Here is a 5,789-nt window from a genome sequence, read left to right as displayed (position 1 = left end):
TGTAAAAAGAGTTGTCATGCCTTAACCACAATGTGTTCATTGTAAAAAGTGAAGGAGCCACTGGCTGGCTCAGCTTTAGGCTTGTTGTTCTTGCCTCTTTTTGTAATTTTTTTGAAGTAGGGTTTACAGCTAGAATTTTGAATGCCAAAGTTCTATTTATTAAATAATAATTAAAGTTTTCATTGTTAATGACTGGTATTTTTCCACTGGAATTTGTTTGTTGATGTTTGGGATTTGTATCTACAGAGCAAAAAATAAATTTTGTAAAAAAAAAAAGCGATTTCTTCATGCTTCTCATTTGTCCAATATGTGGCATGTGGCAGAAGTGACCAAAACTGGACCAAGGGCAGGAGACAAGAAAGAAATGATGAGAGATCTTCCCAACACCTAGCCCAGCTTCCCTTCAGTGGTCTGTAATTCTTGAATACTGATGACCGAGCTCTCTTCTTGGCATTTTAATAAAAACAAACAAGGCCTTGGTAGCAAAAACACTGTATTGGTGTGATGGAAGTATTTTAGAGCAGAGTTCCTTGTAAAGTCCCTGCTGCTTTTTTAGTCAGGTGTTTCTGTAGTTGATCTTGGGTAGTGATTGGGGAGATCACAGGTAAGACTTAAGTTGCCACAAAAATTAGGCAGAAGTGTTATGATAACTGGTTTCAAAGATACTAAAAGATTGATCAGCTTTGTATCATGTGGTTGCCCCAAAGCCAGTCACACAGGGAAAAAAAAAAAAATGGATAGTGAAATAATGGTGTTTCCTCTTCCCCCTGTATGCTGCCTGATGCAGAGCACTGAAGTTGGTGCTACCTCTTCTCAAAGGCACTGGGAAATTCACTGTAATTAGCTAATGCTATCAGGTGGAGATCACTTGCTCTTCTCCAGCCTTGTTGAGTGAAGGTTGAATGATGTGCTTCTAACTCAATTTAAAACATTCTGTGCCCTGCATAAATGCATGTAAAGGGCTGCACAGCTGCCAACTTTCCATAAGATTTCTGAGGGTGACCTTTTCTGAACTGCTCAGTCAGGTTTAAGTTTCAAAGTATCATGATTAAAGCACTGCTAACAATAGTAATGGCAGAAAATGTTCTGTTGCCTTTATGCCACAAACAAAATACAACTCCAAATGTGGATAAAAATGAAACCTTAAACAGCAGTGTTGCACATAGCACTGCAGCATCTTGAATGAGGACAACTTGCAACAGCTCAAATCTACTGTGGATCACTTACATTATGTAAATCAAGTGATTCTGTGGGACGTGCAGAAGACACTACTTCGTTTGTTTTGTAAATGAACGGGTTCATTATAACTGCAGAATTTCCAAGTGGCAAGGGAAAGCTTATACTCTGAACGAAGATACTTAATTACATTTTAGTATGTGCATATTTCTCTTTGTGCGAGTTACTCCCCGTTTGCGGGTGGCTGCTGGTTTTCTCCTCCTTTCTTCATGTTGCAGGTATGAATTGCATGGAGGTGAAGGCACGCTTCAAGTCACAGAGTTGAAGTCTGCTCTGTCTGTGAGGAACCTGATATGTTCAGCTAATGCTTCAGGGCTCTTTTCATGAGCGGTTTGGCAGCTGCCCCAAAGAATGCAACCCAGGCGTATTAATAGACCAGAAAACTGATTTACTGGTCTGTGTACCTGTGAAAGCATTTGCCTGGGGGAAGGCAAAAGGAAACCGTTGTCAAGTGCTGGTTGAGAAAAACGGTTTCTGCTGCTGAGGGAGTGGATTGTAATGCTAAATGTTGTGGCAAAAGCTTTCTGACTGAAAGCTCCTCCTTAAGGGGGAACTGAGTAGAATTGAGTATCCAAAAAGTTGATGTCCTTTGCATTAAAAAATGAGAATACAAGTAGTGCCTGACTGCCAGGGAGTTGCCAAAACCCTCTCCCAAACCAAACGGGTTGTATTGAGCTTTGTGCTGACCCCAGGTGCCAAACTGGAGAGCATCCCATAGCCCCACTGCTGTCAGCCTGTGCCAGGGAGGGGCTCCTCACTGCTCCAGCCCCCAGGGCTGAGCTCTGCCTTGGGAGTAAGGAGCTGGCCCCCGGTCTCAAGGACACAGAACTGGTTGCGCTGCTTCAGTGTAGGCTGAGACAGAAGCTGGGTTTTCCTGGTTTCCCAGTCAGCTGAGTTGCCCTTTCTAGCAGTAGTGACGTCCAGCTCATTATGGATTTTTGCTAGCTGTGATGCAGGTGCTGCAGCCTGTTGTTTGAACCACAGAAACAGAAACCTTATCCCTCCTATGTTAGCACACAGAGACAGTTCTGGTGAACCAAAATAAGCCTTTTACCTGTTCCCAGAACTATCGTACTGAGCTACTGGAAAAAAGTAGTTTAAACACTGCATTTGTGACAAGCAGCTTTCTCTGATGAGACAGTGGTTCCTTATACTTACCAAACCTAATGTTTTACTATTGGGAAAAAAGAAACTATGAAAATCCTTTATTCACTACATTTGAATTAATTAAAATTAGGGTTTTGCTATTGATTCTTTGACAAACTTCCATTGTGTTTTTTTTCTTGGCTGGTATTTGTGAGTCCCATGTTATGGAGCTGGTGTGTTACAGAAATCAGTTTGGCTAAGATCTTGGAGCTAATGCAGTGACTGGAGCAAGGACTCCTTTCTCTAATCATACCCTTTCTATTAATTTACCTAATTATTTTGGAGACTGCAAGCAATTTCAGACATTTTAGTTTGGGGATCAGGTGTGTTGTGTTTGGGCTTGGGGCTGAGGGAGGAGCTGTCTGCTAGATGTGGCCATTCACATGAGCAGACAGCATGGCTTTCTGTGGGCAATTTGGACAACAAGACTGAAAGGTCTGATGTATTTTTCTAACCTGCTATTTTTGATCTTGTAATGGTTAAAATCAGATGATGCCTAATTTATTGTTAGTGATCTATCTTCCCCTAATGTATGGACACTTGAGCTGTTGAAGAAGCTGGTCTTGTGTTGAGGCTGGTGTTTTAGGGTGACCTGGAAGTAACACTGGCATCTGAGGCAAGTCCAGAGCTGTAGGGCAGCCACACAGTACGGCAGGATGAGCCAGTGAGGACAGTCTGTCACACTGCAAACAAATCCTACCTGTGAGACCTGGCACACCCCACCCCAATCCTTAAAACACCACTTGGCTGTCCTGGTGGCAGTCATGCCTTGAGCACAGCTTCCCAAGTCATAGTGTCACTGAGACACTTGAAAGCTCACACAAGATTTTCAATCTTAGCTTTCTCCTCTGCGAGCTCAGCTATCCTATGGCACATTGCTGACTCTCGCTTTCCCATTAATCCAGACAACTTCTTGCTGTCCTTTTTATGCCAGATGGGGAGTGGCAGGACCCAGTTTCTGGACCCTTCTTTGGTCACTAACTCTGTTGTGATAAATACTATTTACTGGCAGTTTAAAGCCACAGAACAATAACTTCCCAGAAGAATCATCCCTGAGGTATCATAACATTAAGCAGATCATCCAACCTGAGCTGTTTGCTGCCTCACTTTTGCCCCCATCAGGGGAGCTCATTGCTTTGGGGATGGAAAAGAAAGATTCCAGCTGAGCAGGAGCTGGTGCAGGCTCATCCCCTGCAGAGAGCTCTGCAGGAGGAGGGAGCGCTGGGAAGGGCTGTGATTGATGGTATAATCGGATCAGCCCCCAGACACGCTTCATTATACAAGCCAGTAACAATCAGATCATTAGTTACATTATTGCCAGCTGCCTTAATGCCTGTGAAGCAGTGAAGATAAGTAATAGGATATTTTTAGTTTAAATTGTGGTTCGAACATTTAAATTAAAAGCCGATTATAATCAATCTGTTTCTAACACCCTTTACCTCTTTCGCATTCATAAAAATTAATTAGTGCCATGGAGAGCCAGTGAGTGAGCATATTCTGCTCCTGGCCAGTGGCAGCTTCAGAGCCTGGGTCTGCATGGAGCCAGCCCAGGTTGCGTGCAGGGGTGAAATCAGTCTTGGGGGGCAGGTTAAAATCCTTCCCAGTGCTGGACATGGCACAGCCTGGGGCAGGCTGCAAGTCATTTAAGCAGAAGCAATGGTCTGCTCAGACCCTGGTATCACACATATTTGCATGTTGGAGGTGAGAGGAGCCTGGTATCACCTAGATTTTCACCAAATTAAAAAGAAAATTGTTTTCTCAAAGTGCTGGAATTCTCAAAAAGTCCCAAATGTTCCCCAAAGTGCTGCTCTAGTGACTTTGAAGGCCAGCACACAAACTACCCCAAATGGCTATGAGAGCAGTTTGCAGTGTGGGGATCCCAGGCCAGTTTAAACAGTATGTGCAGCCTGACTCCAAAATATATTGAGAATGTAAGAATAAATATACAGCTGATCCTTTAAAAAAATATTTAAAATTAACACCAAGTAATTGGCTAAACTTTGGCTTGACCTTCTCAAGGCTCATCGCTGATCCTGGCCTGCATAAATAAAAGAAGACTTTGGCCTTAAAATACCTCATTTGGGAATTAAACTCTTGTTTGGAAGCAGAAATTTTTCCTCTGCCAAAGAGAAATCAGCAATCGACTGAGGGGCTGTTCTTTATTGTCAAAAACAAAGAAACATAAAAAGGGGTGCTACTGTTATTTCTCCCTGGGAAGTGCACACAGCTTGGTGTGTCCATCAGCAGGACTGGAAAGCAGCTCCTTGTATGATTTTAAAAGAAGGAAATTATTGCAGACCTGCCAAAAGCAGCCTTGTGTCCTTGCTGCCATTTACAGCTCCACGGGCTGGTGTTTGGGCTACTGCAGGAACACATTTAGAAGGTTACCTGCCCCATCAGTTGTCATTTTTGGTTTCAGGATAATTGAAGATAATAGGGGATTTTGTCTTGCATGGCTCTGATGCTGATGGGTAAGTACTCAAGAGTGAGGCAGTTTCTCTCTATTGTTGGGCTGCAGGAGGAAGCCTTTAAATCTCCTGCTCGTGGCCTGTTCCTGGTCCTACTGCCTGGGGGTCTCTGTGCTGGTTTGGGGTGAGTAAAAAGGACCCTGGGAAGCAGTGCTAACCCGCTGCCTGGGAAAAAAGTCCCTCCTGTGTCACTGGGGAACCTGAGCTTGTTTCTCCAGAGACTGAGAAGGAGGGTGAGAACCCTCAACAACTCCTTCCCAGGAGGGTACCTTAATTATGAGAACATAGAACACGGTAAAACAGGAGCAAAGTATCTTGCTAAAGGTCGGAGACCACCAAGAAGCCCCCAAAGAAGAATTAATTTCAGAGGAGGCATCCTGCCCATGTCCTTCAGAAGTTTTAGTGTTTCCTGAGGATCAGCGTAGGTATCTTTTTGCTCCATGTATCAAGGAGGCCCAAAGCTGGGTTTGCAAATTCCCATGCCCAAAGCAAGGCCATTGGGCATTGCTACACTTGGTGTGGCCAGACCTTTATGGCTGAGGCCACTTGCTGAGTAATGGAAGAGTCAAAATGGTTTGTGGTTGGGAATTAACAGCTTGTTTGAGTGTTGCAATTTTATGTTCAGGTTTCTAAAGCCCCAGTAGATTTGTTTGTACAACATAGAATTGCTAACAACCTCTGTTGCTATTTCCAAAAATATAACAAACTGATTATTTGTATCATATATGGCAAGTGGTGACTTTGCATGGCAAAAGGATACATCAAAGACTTTGATCATGTAAAGTAAGACCATCTAGTCCAGGAAAGAAATTAAGTTCTGTTTTCTAAATAAGCAGAGAACTACACTGCTACAGGCTTACAGACAAGTTAACTGACAATTGCAACAGGACCTATAATTCAGCAATTTTTCCATGAGAATGTAATAGGAGGCAGTGCTGA

Source organism: Chaetura pelagica, unplaced genomic scaffold (genome assembly GCF_000747805.2).
Source record: "Chaetura pelagica isolate M959 unplaced genomic scaffold, ChaPel_1.0 scaffold90, whole genome shotgun sequence".
NCBI lineage: Eukaryota > Metazoa > Chordata > Aves > Apodiformes > Apodidae > Chaetura > Chaetura pelagica.
Note: the sequence above shows the minus strand (reverse complement) of the source record.